The sequence below is a fragment of the Chlorocebus sabaeus genome, chromosome 14 (genome assembly GCF_047675955.1).
Source record: "Chlorocebus sabaeus isolate Y175 chromosome 14, mChlSab1.0.hap1, whole genome shotgun sequence".
NCBI classification, from domain to species: Eukaryota; Metazoa; Chordata; class Mammalia; order Primates; family Cercopithecidae; genus Chlorocebus; species Chlorocebus sabaeus.
The window spans coordinates 100940312-100956310 of record NC_132917.1 but is presented as its reverse complement, the minus strand read 5'-3'; the positions used below and the strand labels follow the sequence as shown (position 1 = coordinate 100956310).

Below are 15999 nucleotides of genomic sequence, written 5' to 3'. Positions count from 1 at the left end.
AAGGGTTTAAGGACTGGTCGTCGGGTGAGGGGAGCGTACTGTCATCATTTTTGTAGTCTTTTGCAGAGGAAATTTGGAGGCAGTTTGGAAAACACTCTAGAGCCTGACATGTGGGAGATGAGTTAGGAGGTCACGTGTCCCCACTTTTCTAATTTTGTATCCTCTTCAGCAAAAAAGTCTTTGCCGCCTATTCTGAGCAGATGTATGATTATTCACAAATGATATACAATACAACTGTATTCACACATTGCATGCCTTGAAACATACACAAAATGTAAACACTAAAAACATGACGTAAAAATAGATGTAAGTCTGGGAACTCGATGGAGGTGGTGGCTGCACAACATTGTGAGTGTACTCAATGCCACAGGATTCCCCATCTTAAAATGGCTCATTTTATGGTATATGAGTCTTAATTAAATACAAAAACCAGACAAGTGTGGGTAGATAGACATTCAAGTCCTGTCTTCTCATCCTTCAGTGAACGGTCTGGTGTGCCCTGGGTGCACATGCCTCTTGGGGATTAGGGCAGTGATGAGAGGCGATGGAAGGAGGGCGTGGCTGTGGAGATGGAGATGAGAAAAAGGATCTGAGGAGTGACTGAAGAGGTAGAATGGGCAGGGCTTGGTGATGGAAGGTTGAAGAGTATTCAGGAAAGAGAAGAATGTGGGAAGCCTCCCCATTTCTGGTTTGGGTATAAGACAAAGAAATGTTTCCCCCTTACCAGGGACATGAAGCAGCCAATACTGGGATAATTTGCCAGGGCTTGGGATAGGATTGGGTGGGGAAGTGTCTAGGTATCCAGTCTCAGGATAAGGATGGGCCTGTTTGGATGAGGATAATGGAGGATCAAACCTGAAGAAGCCAGATTAGCAGAGGCAAAGCGAGAGGTCAGAAGGTGGTAAACTCAGAAGGGGATAGAGACCCAAGGAGCAAGCCGGGACCAGGCACCCAAGGAGCAAGCCGGGACCAGGCAGGAGGGAATTCACAGGCCACATGGTAAGCAATGAGGGGGGCAGAGGACAGAGCAGGGTTTCACTGCGGCCAGTCCGTCGGGAGGTGCTGGGGGATGTTCCAGGAGAACAGCAGAAACATGTGACGCTATGGATGTGGGCTTGGCAAGTTGCATCTGGAGTTGAGGAGAGGCCACCCATGGAGAACAGGAACCACGAGGCGGAGAGTGGAGCTTGTGGGAGGGCGAAAATTAAGACCAAAGAATGGAAACCTGCCAGTGTGAGAGACCACCTGGCAAAAACCGGGAGAGTATGGAGTCATGGTGGCCCAGGCAGAAGTTCTGGGAGGAAAGAAATGGTCAACACTACAGGGAAGTCAAACACTGCAGGGGAGACACATAAGACAGGAACTGAAAAAGCATCCATTGGCGAATCCCTGGTGTCATTAGTGAAAATAATTCCAGGCATGAATGGGGAGAGGGAAGGATGTGTGGCAGGAAGCCCAGCTCCTGAGGGTTGACTGATAGGGAGATGAGGAGGTAACACCCATCACGTAGGTCATGTACAGCAGCCTTGGAACATCTGATTCCTCACCTAAGACTCTTCTTTCCTGGTGTGGCTTTGTTCTAGAAAGGTCTGGAAGACTTGTCACAGTCCTGAGGCAGGATGAGCCTTTGGTCCTGATCTCTTGGATGCCCAGACAGCCCAGTAAACCAGCAGAGCTTTGGACAAGTTAAGCAGCCCATTGAAATCAACATTCCTGATAATCATATATCTAAGAGATTCCAAACTGTTCCTGGGATTCTTTTACGGGGTCCGCATAGGGTTAGAAAGCAGTGGAGTCAAAGGGCCGAGAGGCCTCCATGGCCACCGTCCTCTACTTTTGTCAGTTGGTCTCCCCAGAGTGAGTCCAGGTTCCTGCTTCCAGCCTTCTGGACCAGGCCCTGCCACAAGTGAGAGTTGGCCGGTTGGGTATCTGGTTTAGTCACTCGCCTCCACACTTTCACATCCTCTATCAACACCTGCACACTTGGGTTGTGACCACACATGCTCTTCCTGTTTGTACAGAAAGTGCCATTCAGAAAGCTCACCAGCGAGGAGACAACTCCACGCTCAGCCTCAGAAGAAAGACGTTCAACGATTTACTGGGGAGAGAAGGAAAAGGAACGGGAGCTGAGAGGTAAGATCAAACTGGAGGGCATGTGGGCCCTCTGGGATGCCTTGTGTGGAAGAGAGGTAGCCCCCACTTTGTGCCCTGAAGGGTGGCACTTCAAGTAGCTGTGCCCATGCTTCACTGGGCCGGGCAGTGGGGAGCATTCTTGGTTAGCCTCACCGAGATGGTCCAGGCCCTGGTGAACAGTCAGAGGGATTGAGAAGGAAGAGATGGGATGTGACCAAAGTTGGTCGCTGAAGCCGTGAGAGTATGTGTGTGCATGTGTGTATGTGTGTGTGGTGGAGGGTGCACATAAAGAAGACATAACCTGGGTGTGAACATGCTCACACACACGTATGATGCTGGCTGGGGCCTTATGAAAAGTGTGTCTTAACTTCATGTGGCCCATTAGCTATAACCTCAGAAAAAGAAACCATGACATGGCCACAGACTGGACACCAGTCAGCGGCCCCAGTGAGTGAGCTCACAAGGAAAGAGCATGGGCGGTTCCACCTAAGGCCACCGTCAGTCCTGCAGAAATGACTTGGAATAATGACCTCCTCACTGTTAGGGGCTAACAGCACTATCTTTGTATTCCTTGGATGGAGCATTGTATATGTGTGTATTTATGTGTGCGTGTGTGAATACACACATCATGTATTTATACACATTACATTGTGTGTATGTGTGTTTATGTCTGTATATACATATATACACACATATGGTATAATGCAATATACACAGTGACCAGAATTTTGAAACCAAAGAGAACTAATTGTAAGACAAAGGGTTTTTTTCCCCTAATATGTGATTTCCTTGCTATTCAAGTCTCACAAATGTAAAAATGAATAATGTCTACACATGCATTTCATATTCCTTTTATTCAAAGGGGGGATCATTTAGGTAGCTAAAATCCAAGTGTTTACAATAACAAAGTGGTGGTAAACTCATTCTTTGAATGTTGATCGTACAAACTAAATAATCCACCAAAAATATTGTCTCTGCCATTATTAAAAGCATGTGTTCCTTGGTGCAAAATGTAAAAATGTTCTAACTACAAGAGTGCCTTTTTACCTAGGGCTGTCCCAACTCACTGTTGAAGTGAAATGATTGCAGTGAAAGTAATACAGACATTCAATATTCTTAGTTTTGGTTGTGTTTCTGTCAACTGCTATTCCCTGTTCTAGGCGTGACTTCACTTAGTGTTTAGTTGTGTTATGCATATTTATATTTGATTTGCATTCAGAAAATAGAAAAATATATACATTGCTTATTTTCTAGATTTCGAGGTTTAAATCCCCACTCTAACATGATGGTCTTGGGCAAGTCACTATACATCTCTGCATCAGAGTTCCCACATCTGTAACACAAGTACAATAGTAGACAGTAGTCCTTCCTCTTAAGTAAGAATTAAATAAGCTAATACATTCAAAGTGCTTAGAAGAGTGCCTGGCACATTGAAAGGGCTCAGTAAGTATTAGCAGCTGTTATCATTGGTATTAGCAGCTGTTATCATTGTCATCATCATCATTATCATCATCACTATCTTTTGTACAATTAAGCCATCAAACTCGAAGGGACATGGTAAAAGTTTAGGAAAGGTGGAAGGTGGGAGACGGTGTGTGTAAAATGGGTTTGGGAGGTGACACTTAAGGCCAGAGCAGTGACATTACAGTCCTTACACTGCAGCTACAGACAAGTAGTGAGCAGGAAAGAGGAAAAGCATGAAACACCCCTCCCTACGAGGCCTGCTTGTGAGAGGAACGTGCTCTGGAGCTCTGGGGGCTCGATCACATGTACTCATACACATCTTGTACAGCAAGCCAGGAAATAGGCACATGGGACGGTGACATCCAAATGATAGTATATCACACGCATTCAGTGCCTCTCAGGTGTGAGACGTGGCGCTCGGCATTTTACACACATTTTGTTATTGTATCTGAGCCATTGCGATTATGCTAATTTTAGAGGAGAGACTGGTAGGTAGCCTAAGAGTGCAGAGCTGGGAAATAGCAGCGTTGGGATCTGGCCATCTCCAGATCCTGTGTCCCAATCCCCCACACGTCACACCCAGAATACAAAGCAAGTAGTAACAAAACGTGACCAGTGAGGACGTCCAGTTTCAGAGAGTTTAAGAAACAAGTTCAAAGTCACAGTGAAAGCTGAAGGCATGCTGAGGAGCTGGATGCTGGTTTCCAAATTCCAACTATCTTTTCTGCACCACTACTCAGAGGAAGGACCCGTAGTCTGACGTCCTGCCTATCAAGGTTGACAGCTATGGACCCTTCCATAAATAACTTTTCTCTTCTGCACTTCCACTTCTTTTTCTGTGAAGTGTCCCGTAATGTCCTGTCCTACAGAGTTCACAGGGTTTTATGAGGGCTCAATGAGTCTACATATGTAAAGTGCTGTTATATTATATCCGAGTCACTTTAGGAAAACGTATTGAAATCCACCTTCGGTAAAGGCAAGTTAAATGGAAAGGAAAAGTATAAATAATGTTGGTTCTTAATGACATTCCATTAGGTATGATTTAACTTGTTCTTTCAAATGACCCATTTGCACCCTCTGGAACTGATGTTCCATAATTTGTACAACCGTTCCCATATATGAAAATTTAGTTGATTTCCAGTTTTTGAATATTACAAGTTAAATTGCAATGACTGTTCTAGAAATCCTTTAGTGCAATCATCCTATCTGTTCTTTTAGTATTTCCAAGTCTGACAAACAAGTCATATCTCATTTCTGCTTTCATTTGCCTTTTTTTTTTTTTTTTTGGTTATTAGTGAGTTGATTCTCAATGTTTTAAAACATAGCTTTGCCAAAAACTAAAAACATTGTTCTTCATCCAGAAAACAGCCAAAAATACATGCTCCTTTCAAAGTGAAATGGCACCATTGTTCTCATCATTAAAATACAAGCAGGTGTTTGTGTACAAATATAAACCTATTAAAAAGCGTCTTGCACAGATATTCCTCTTTATAGCTTTTATCTGCACTAAAAATGGGGGGTTATAATGAATACAAGACAACTAGACTCCTGCAATAACTAATAAACATGACAATTTGATTTATTGCTGTTCCTTGACTATAGCCTGTTGACAGATTTTTTCTTTATGGAAAAATTACCATGGTTTAAATCTCTATCATATGGCACTTAATTCAATTGGCAATATGTTACCAATTAGATCCTGCTTAAACTACCATCAGCCAGCAGACCAGGGGACATGTTAAATAGAATGACAATCAGATAACTATTAAAATGCTTTGTGGCAGCTTTCTCAGGGCCAAGGAGCAATGTGGAGACCACGGATAAAGAAGAAAGAAAGGGCAAATGGGGCTTTTACTTTTCCCCATCCTGAAAATTGAAATTGTTTCAAGTTCTCCTAAAAGGATGCAAAGAGTTTGTGTTTGAGTGGTGGTTGCATAAGTTGATATTCACCACTCCCCTTCCGCCTCTTCAACCTCTCGCCCCTTTGATGATAAATTGGCAAACAGAAAGGCATTCTAACCCCAGATCCTCTCTAATGGGATGGTGCATAACTGCAACTCAGTTGTTGTGTCCCATTTAGTGGGACACTTTTTTTTTTTTTTTTTTTTTTTTGAGACAGAGTCTTGCTCTGTTACCCAGGCTGGAGTGCAGTGGCATGATCTCAGCTCACTGCAACCTCCACTTCCTGGGTTCAAGTGATTTTCCTGCCTCAGCCTCCTGAGGAGCTGGGATTGCAGACACCCACCATCACGCCCGGCTCATTTTTGTATTTTCAGTACAGACTGGGTTTCACCATATTGGCCAGGCTGGTCTCGAGCTCCTGACCTCAGGTGATGCACCCCCCTCAGCTTCCCAAAGCGTTGGGATTATAGGCATCAGCCACTGCACCTGGCATACTGGTATCTTTTAAGATTTCACTTTCTCCCAAGCCCTGGATGATGACCACAGTAAAGAGAAATCTTTTGAAGTGGTATGAGCTCCCTTTTTCTATTTTCCTCTTGGAGTGTGGTTGTATCAGACAGTGCTCCTGTTGCAAAAGACAGAAACCGAATCAGGCTATGCTGAACAAAATGTCAATCTGGCGGAACAATACTGGGGGCTGACTGACTTAAAATAGAGCGGCAAGCAAAGGTAAGAAAACCATCAAGAACCACAGGAATGGAAACGTGGCAACAGCCTGGGCCACATGATGTGGCTGCCACAGTGATAGATATGACCTCAATTGTCCCCATATTGGGATGTCACTTATTTAAAATCCCAGAGAGAGGGAAGAGAGTGATGACCCCGGTTTCGATCACTCGCCTGCCCCTTGGGGAAAGGTAGACCCTCCATTAGACTTCCGGCCTATCTCCCACATCTATGCGTAGTGAGGCATCCCCCGAAGGAAGACTGCAGTGGTAACAGGAAGGGTAGATAGTTGGTGGTGACAGCAAAAAAAATCACAAATGTCTTCCACACCGTCACTGCACAGTGAGCTCTGAGTGGAGGCTGGCTTGTTATCATGGGCAATCTAGCCGTTGGTGGGTTTGTTTGCAGAGATAGGCATACAAAAGGGAGAACTGGCAGATGGCCACCCCATGCTTCCTGCATTCTCATTCTGGTTGCTTTGCTTCCACAGCTAGGAGTGGAGTATGAAGCCCAAGGAATTTTCTTAAAGACCTAAGCAGTTATCTGGAACACCTCGCAAAATCACAGTAGTGGGTATTATTTCCCAGCTCCTACTCTACACTGGGCATGGATGTTACGGACATTCTCTGAGTCCCACAACACCACTGCAAGGCAGATATGATACCCTCCTTTCACCTATGGAGAACGGAGGCTCAAAGAGGCTAAGTAACCCTCAGTAAACACAGAAGAGGGGTCCTCGTCCAGTCTGCCCAGCTCTGAAACCTCCCATGCCAGCTCCCTCAGGGCGATCCTGAGTCTAGGCTGTACAGGCAGTTCATGTGGTTGTATTTGAATAAAATCCCTTTCCTCCAGGATGCCTGTGTGTGTGTGTGTGTGTGTACGCACGTGTGCACATGCACTCACCAGAAGCACATAACCAGGGAGAATACTGAGAGGAAAGCTAGGGGCTCAGAGGAAAAACATCCCATGTGTTACAACTTTGCCTGGCTGTCCCTATTTCTAAATACCATGACAACATTTTCCGAAGCAAAGATCAAAGGACATATGGTCTGACTCACGGGTTAACAAAGGGAAAAATCTTTGAAATTGGGAATATCTGGGACATTCTGAGATGTGTGGCTACAGTCATTCCCAGAGCACCTGGAAATCATGAAGTTTTTTGGGAAACACCATGAAATCCTGACATATTAAATCCCATTCTCCAAACTAGGAATGATTTTACAAGCAGAGAGTAGGACAGCCTTATACATTGGTTATGTAACTTCATACATGTGAGATCTCACGCGGTGAAAATATTAAAGGTGTTGCAATCTGTTTGTATCAGCTGTAAAATAATACAAAATAATAGAATTCTTTGTATATAAATAGATTCCTTATGGCAGAAAAAAAGGCCAGTAAGAAAATGCAATGGGGAAATGGGATACAATTCATAAAAGGCATCAAAATTTAAATACCTAGAAAAGAATTTAAGAGGAGACACCACAAGACCTATATAAAAAGAATCTATAAAATCTACTTAGCGATGTAAAACATACATAAATGGCAACATATACCAAGTAGAAAACTCAATATCAACTTTCAACAAACTAATTTTTATTTTAAAAGATTAAATTAAAATTCCACTGCATTTGGGGAGGGAGAGGACGTGATAACATTCAAATGTCAAATTTCAAATTAATTTTAGATAAGAATAACCAGGATACTTTCGAAACAAAGACGAGAAAAAGAGAAAGTGTGATACTTGTTTTGTCAGATACAAAAGCTTCCGTGGTCACATAGCTCCAAATGGATAAATAGATCAATGGGGGAGAAGGGAAAGTGTGAACGTGCACACACACTCCCACATGTGCCCATTTAGAATATGGGAAAAGCCCCTTTTCGAATCAGTCATTTCAAGAATGATGACAGTCATAGTGAGAATTGTCAGTCTTCCTTTGACTTGATTCTTCTACTGATTTGACACATTCACTCCTTCCTTCTGGAAACCTTCCTCCTCTGCCTCCCAGATCATCGTTCTCTTCCTCTCTTCCTACCTCACTGGCTGCACCTTCTCAGTCTCCCTTTTGGGTGCCTTCTCCACCTCTCCCACATCTCCAGCTGGTGAAATGCCTCAGTCCCCGGATGCCCCTGCTTTATCTGCATTCGCTCCCAGATGATCTGGTCCACTGTGACCAATGAAACACCAACGATGCCCAAACTTACATCTCCCAGCCCTGACTTTTTCCCGACTACAGACCCAGCTCTCCCACAACACTTAGTCTCTCCTTTTGAATGTGTGTTCAACCTCACATCTTAACATGTCCAAAACAGAGTTGCTCATTTCTCTGACTCCAGCCCTGTTCCTCCCACAGTTTTCTCACATCCCCACAAAGCCCCTTCATTCTTCCAGTGTCAGCCTAGGACCTTGAAGCCATCCTTAGCTTCTTTCCTCCACAACCCATGGCTAATCCATCAGCAAATCCCATCTCTGTGTTCTTTGAAATCATGCAGAATTGAATCGCTTCTTCCCACTTTAGCCTCCACCTCCCTGGTCCTGGACCCTATGATCTCTCCTCTGCTCTCCAAAGTAATCTCCTTCTTTCCACACTCTCCCTCCTTCACTCTGTTCTCAGCACGGAGCCAGAGGAATTCTTATAACACTTAAGTCAAAATATATGATTGCTCAGAGCTCTCCTGTGGGTCCCTACTTCACTGTTCCAGTTGCCCCTTGCTGCATAACCAACTACCCTAAACCATGGTGGCTCAAAACAACCTTCTGAACTTGCTCAAGATGTCATGGGTCATGAATCTGGATCTTTGGTTGACTGGGCTGGCTGAGCAGGAGGATCCCCTTCCACTCACATGTGTGGTGCCTTGCAGCTCCTTGGGTGCCATCTCTCTTCATGTGGCATCTCATTCTCCAGGGCTCTCCCTGTGCCTTGGGCTTCTCACAGAATGGCTGTCTTTTGATGGTTGCACTTTTCGCGTTGTGATCGGTTTCTAAGAGGCAGGAAGCTGAAGCTGCCATACCAGTTAGGAGTTGCTCCTAAAATACATAGCAGCCTTTATGCCATCTTCTGTTGACCAAAGCAGGCACCAGGCCTGCTCAGACTCAAAGAGGATGAGGGATAGGTTCCACCTCCTGAGGGAGGCATGACAATGTCACATTGCAAGAGAGCTCACGCGCACCGCCGTGGTCGTCTTTGGGAAATACAATCCACTACCCTCACCCAGTGCAAAATCCAAGGCCTTCTCCGTGACCTATCAGGGGCTACGTGAGCTGGCTCCTGTCACCCCTCTGAACTGTTCTAGTGCTTTCTCCCTTATTTGTGGTACTGCTCTGGTGGAGCAGTTTCTTCATCATTTCTTGAACACTCCTATGTCATGGCCTAGCACCTTGGAGCTCATCCCCAGACGCACAGGTCACCTCTCACTCCCTTTAGGTCTGTGCCCAATGCCACCATTTCAGAGAGAGCTTCCCTGGCCACCCTGCATAAAATAGCCAGCCTGTCCCTGTTCACTGCATTCAGCTCCATCTACCATATATACTTAGTTGCCATTATCTGCTGTTTCCATTAGAATGAAAGTTTCTTCTTGTATTCCAAGGACCTAGAACAATGCCTGCTCATCGTGGGCCTTAGATAAACTGTCCGCTGAATAAATGAATGATTGGATAACAATTCAGTAAATGATACTGAGATGCTGTCTAACTGCTATGGGTGGTGGAGAGGAGAGTAAAAACTAGATGCAAACCTAGTGTATTAAACCAAAATAAATTCTAAAAGGATCATCATGTGAGATAGGAAAGCTGTAAAATTGCTAGGGAAAAACTCAGGTAAAGATTAAATGATCTTGGGATGGGGAAAGTTTTTGTAAGCCTGATACTAAATAAATAAAGTATAAATGAAAATAAGGATAGCTTTGACTCTGTCGAAAATGCCATAAAAACATAAAAAGATGAACAGCAAACTTGGAAAAATACTTCGATATGTAATGACAGCTTACTATCCTTCATACATAAGGAGCTCCATCAAATAAATTCAGAAAAAAATACAGATGCCTAATAAGCAGTTGGGAAGAAAAATTTTACTTTATTAGTAAACCAAAGCTACATATTGAAATACAATAATATTGATGAAATTTTAATGCTGGTATTAGTGTTGGAAAATCCATATTTTTATACAAGGCTTATATGAATACATGTTAGTACAAACTTTCCTGTGGGTAATCTCCTGTAGTAGCTGTCAAAAGCCTTAAAAACTAGATATTTCTCCTGATGGGTGTATGTGCAAAGATATTTATCATAATGTGTTTCATCATAGCAAAAATGTGGAAATAAGCTAAATTTCCAAAGATAGAGAGTGGCTTGAGCAAATTGTACCATATTAGTCCAGTGAAATAGTATGCAGTCATGTAAAATCCTGACAACATATTTCTTTTGAAATATAAAGATGGGCCCTTTATGTTATTACTATTATTATTATTTTATTTATTTATTTTGAGACAGTGTCTTGCTCTGTTGCCCAGGCTGGAATGCAGTGGCACGACCTCGGCTCACTGCAAGCTCTACCTCCTGGGTTCATGCCATTCTCCTGCATCAGCCTCCCAAGTAGCTGGGACTACAGGCGCCCGCCACCATGCCTGGCTAATTTTTGTGTATTTTTAGTAGAGACGGGGTTTCACCATGTTTGCCAGGATGTCCTCAATCTCCTGACCTCGAGATCCACCTACCTCGGCCTCCCAAGGTGCTGGGATTACAGGTGTGAGCCACTGTGCCTGGCCTATATTATTAAGTGAAAAAAAAAGTTGGCTAAAAAGTAGTACATGAGAGCCAGGCACAGTAGCATGTGCCTGTAATTCCAGCTGCTGGAGAGGCTGAGAAAGGAAGATTGCTTGAGCCCAGGAGTTGCAGGCTGTAGGCCACTGTGATCATGCCTGTGAATGACCACTGCACTCCAGCCTGGACTACACTGTGAAACCCTGCCTCTAAAAGAAAAAAAAAAAGTAGTATGTATAGTATGACTGCTCTCTGGTTAAAAAACAAACAACGAAACCTACATACTAGGAGATACATATTCAAACATTAAAGTGGATATTTCCAGTGATGGAATTGTGGATGAGTGTAGGGTTTTTTTTTTTTGTTTTTTTCTTTTTTTATCCTTTTTACTTCTCATATTTTATTTTATTTTTTAGAGACAGGGTCTGGCTCTGTCACCCAGGCTGGAGTGCAGTGGTGATCACAGTTCACTGCAGCCTCCAACTCCTGGGCTCAAGTGATCCTCCCGCCTCAACCTCCAAAAGCACTGAGATTGCAGGTGTGAGCCACCGCACTCAGCCAGTAATGTAGTCTTTTAAAATATGATAGCCAGGTGTGGTGGTGCGCGCCTGTAATCCCAGCTATGGGAGACTGAGGTGGAAGGATCGCTTGAGCCCCAAGAGCTCGAGGCTGCTGTGAGCTGATCACACCTCTGTGCTCCAGCCTGCAAGACAAAGTAAAACCCTGCATCTGAAAAAAGAAAAAAAAAAAAAAAAAAAGAACATTGAGAAAACCCAATCCATTGACCTAATTTCTCCTTTCAAATTTGAAAAGACCAGCATCATTCAATTTTTAATTTTTTAAAATAATATACTGTACTTAAACCAAAACAAGAAAAAATATTGTCATTTCAATGTGCAATCAATATAAAAACAGGAAATTAGATATTTAACATTTTTTTGAGCACTAAGTCTTCAAATTAGATTAGCCACGATTCAGATGCTCAGCAGTCACATGTGGCTACCGTAGTGCACAGCGAGGTTCTGGTTACTCGCTTGGCATTAGAGTATGTACACTGCCTTGATACTTCACTTAATTTTCAACTAAGGCTGAGGATGAAGAGGAAAAAAGATATCGCACCCTTTCTTTTTCAAGAAACTTCTCTAAATTTGTCTAGTCTTTTTCTTTTCTCTCTCTTCATGAAGTTATTAGATCTTATTGATCTTTCTCTTGATTAAGCAGAAAATAAGACTTAACTACATTCTTTGTCTTTTTAGTAGTGTTGGCTTTGTTTTGTGGTTTCTAGAGTTGGACTATTCTGTTTTACTTTATTTTTAATTATGTTTTGATTGAGAAAAATGTCTATGTTTACGGCACACAGCATGATGCTTTGATACAAGTATACGTTGTGGGATGGCTAAATCAAGCTATTTAACCTATGTATTACTTGTCATTTACTTATTTTGTGTGTGTTGTGAGGATACTTAGAATCTACCGTCTTAGCAATTTTCAAGTATATAACACGTTGTTATGAAGTGTAGTCCCCATGCTGTACGATGGATCTCCTGAACTAATTCCTCCTGTCTAGCTGAGGCATCCTTCAATTTCAACAGCAGAGTCCTAGGTACAGCCTATGGGTTTAGATGGGAACCAGATCTCCAAGATGTGGAATAAGAATGTTCTGCCAAAGGAGGTGGAGTGTGTGGTGGGCCGGTCCTCCCTCAGAGCTGGGAGCAGTGTACCCCTCAAGGCAGGTGCTCCATCCCACCCTGACTCCTTTACGTCCTGGCTGAGTGAGGGTGAGCCAGCTAGCTACCTGTTCTGTAAAAGGGGATGGCAGATTCAATAAGCAAAGGTATGAACCCTTCTTAGAACAAGGTCTGGGATATAGTGGGTGCTCAACAAATATTAGCCTTTCACATTACTATTATCTTCTAATGCCATGCATGACACGCAGATGGAACTTTAAAAATGTTTATCCACGCCTGTAATCCCAGCCCTTTAGGAAGCCAAGGCAGGTGGATAACTTGAGGTCAGGAGTTCAAGACCAGCCTGGCCAACATGGTGAAACCCCGTCTCTACTAAAAATACAAAAATTAGCCGGGTGTGGTGGTGCGTGCCTATAATCCCAGCTCCTCAGGAGGCTGAAGCAGGAGAATCACTTGAATCCGGGAGGCGGAGGTTGCAGTGAGCCGAGACTGCGCTACCGCACTCCAGCCTGGGTGACAGAGCAAGACTCTGTCTCAAAAAAAAAAAAAAAAAAAAAAAAATGCTTATTCATTCTTTCACTCATTCATCCCTAGATCCCCGGGGTGTGTGGTAGTCTTTGGCGGCAACACTGCTTTATATCAACATTTGACTCATATATATAATGGAGAGGGTGCTGCAGAAGTTCTTTAATTCTCAGAAATCTATTTTAAAAGGCAGCCTCTCCCAGGAAAACTGCACTCACGTCATATCATTAACACTAACCTGAAAATCATACTCATTCAAGTAGCTGAAGGGACGAGAAAGCACCACGGACAGACTACACCAACACTTTCTCAGTTTGGTTAAACCAATAATAAACTTTGTCCCCAGGTGTGACTTTCCCACGATTAGTAAGCTGCCCTGTTCTTAAGGAGTGGCTGGAATGTTGAGTGCATCTTTTTTGTTTTTGTTTTTGTTTTTGTTTTTTAAGTAGGGTGTTTATAATCTGGGACTAGAGAAATGTGGAGCTGAAATATTGCTATGGAGTTTCTCACCATTAATTTTATGAGTCTATTATTCAATCTTTATTGTTGTCTGGCCTGCAATTATATTTTTGTACTTTAAGAGATGCTTGACAATCTTTGTTTAGAAATGAAGAGTAAGTGGTTAACCTTCTGGCCTGGCAGGTGCCCTCTGTCATCTCAGCTGAGAAGCCTGCGGTACTGCTAGTGTCTCTGTGGGGCTATCTCTGTGGGGCTGTCCCGGAGGCAGCTCATGCCCCAGGGAGCTGCGATGGCAGCCCAGTGATCTCATCAACCCACACTGCAGCCAATGATTTTGCTCACAAACCTCCTAAAAGAACTACAGGAAACTCCATACTCTGAGGCTTCCTGGAAATCAGTATTTGAAACTGCCTTTTTGGTGCCCAGGGGATTTTATTTCTTGGGCAATACACTGCTCTAAGATTTGTGCAGGCAGTGATGTGCCTGTGGGCACATGGCTGAGCCCATGGATGGAGACTAAAATCCAGCTCACACTCCACTCGCTCTGAGAAAGGGAAACCTGTTTGTTAATGCTCACAAACGCATTGGCATCTCATCGAGCCCCGTGCCCATTGGATGCACTCTTCAGAGCAGGTGTCTCTTACTTTTGTGCAGAGGACAGTCCCAAGTGAGGGAAGTATCTGGTCTGGCAGAAACCTGGGGTGCTGAAAGTTGGAGCTGGCAGGGAGCCTTGCCTACAGAGCATTCTCCGGCACATCAGTTTTAGGAAGGATGACATCTGCAAGCTATGAACCTAGCCACAGGTTGCACTAACACTGAATGAATTGATGAACTTCTGGAAACTTCATGCACCCTACCTGAGTTTGCAGACTCCTATCTCAATCATTCTGCTTTATGTGCCACATGATGCCAACTGACAGGGAGCTACTGAAAGTGTGACATACACAATATGCCTCCCTTAGGGCAGGGATTTCCACTGGCAGCACTTGGCCATGGCATGCCTCCTTTTGGTGCACAGTATGAATTGTATGAGGCAGGACTACATAGAGGCCAAGTGCAAAGGCTTCATTGAGTGTTAGACCTGGACTGAAATCCCAATTGTGCCTCCTACTATAAAATAATATTAATCATCACTCACTGAGTGCCTCTTAAGTGCCAGGCACTAGAAGCTATGTGACCATGAGCAAATTACTTTTCTCTCTGAGTCTCAATTTACTCTTCCGTTAAAATGGGGACAATAATGGAACTCTCATCTGGGTTGTTGTGAGGATTTATTGAGGCTGTATCCAATTCATTTAGAGTGCCAGGAACATGCTAAGCACTCAGTAAAAATTAGCTGTTTTTATTATATAGACACTGGACCTGCATCAGCTCTAATGTGCCAATTACCTGAAGAACAAGTGAATCAGACGTATTGGGAAGAGGGTTAATTCCTCAGGCTGGTGGGCCATTTTGTGAAGCACAATAGTAATTTTCTAAATGGCTCTGAGTAACCTGTGAAAAAGCATGCATGTAACACAGGCCCCACTGGTTTTCTAGAGCGTAAATTGCCCAGCAGAATGACCTGACCATTACTTGCTTGTAAAGCAAACTGATTTATACATGAATATGTACACACACGCACACACACACACAGACACAAACACACACACTCAGTTATAGGACATTTGCCAGGAAAACTACTAAACTGATGTTTTTGCCTAAATACCCAATCGCTTTTGTTTTGCGTGAAGTTTCACACGTATGATTTAGACCTTACGATCAGCCATTGTTTACATCAGGAAGCATCAATCCGGAGTGACTGGCAAGCAGGTACACATTCAAGTGACACAGTGATATCTCTGCGGCCGTTTCCTATGATTCGAGGGGAAAAGTCATTCGGGCTTTTTATCCCAGAATCTCATCAAAATAGATCTTTTGGTTACGTTAAGTGGTTGCTGCTGCTAAGCCAGTCAATGGTGACAATGTTGATGAAATCAGGGGAACTGAGAAGGTGGCCAGGCCTATGAGCTGTGGGCCTGTGTTGTGTCCAGAGACAGATGCTCTGGAGTCGCCTGACCGTTGGCCCTGACCTCTGACCCCACTCCCTCCCTCTGTACTCCAGGACACGGAAATGTGTCCACAGGAAGGATATACAAATTAAATATCTCCGTACTGAGACCTTAGAGGTCATCTATTCTAACCGTCCTCTCCCTTCCCAGCACTTTTGATAGGTAGTCAACAACTCTCTTTAACTACTTCTGGCAATGAAACCTTTTGACAGGGCCATTCCTTTTTCAAAGAGTTCTAATTACTTGAAAGTCCTTTATTTCAAACTGAAGTCAGCCTCTTTGTAATTTCTACCCT

At 43.6% G+C, this 15999-nt stretch overlaps 1 protein-coding gene across 3 annotated transcripts in view; it reads left to right on the top strand.

Annotated features, from left to right (window-relative positions):
• Positions 1-2050: 2050 nt before the first annotated feature.
• AFF3 (ALF transcription elongation factor 3) overlaps positions 2051-15999 on the top strand; it is a 620869-nt gene continuing 606920 nt past the window's right edge. For all 3 annotated transcript variants that reach the window (XM_008008177.3, XM_038004212.2, XM_038004211.2), the window contains exon 1: positions 2051-2133. The gene's annotated coding sequence lies outside the window, so the exon portion shown is untranslated. The remainder of the gene's footprint in view (positions 2134-15999) is intronic.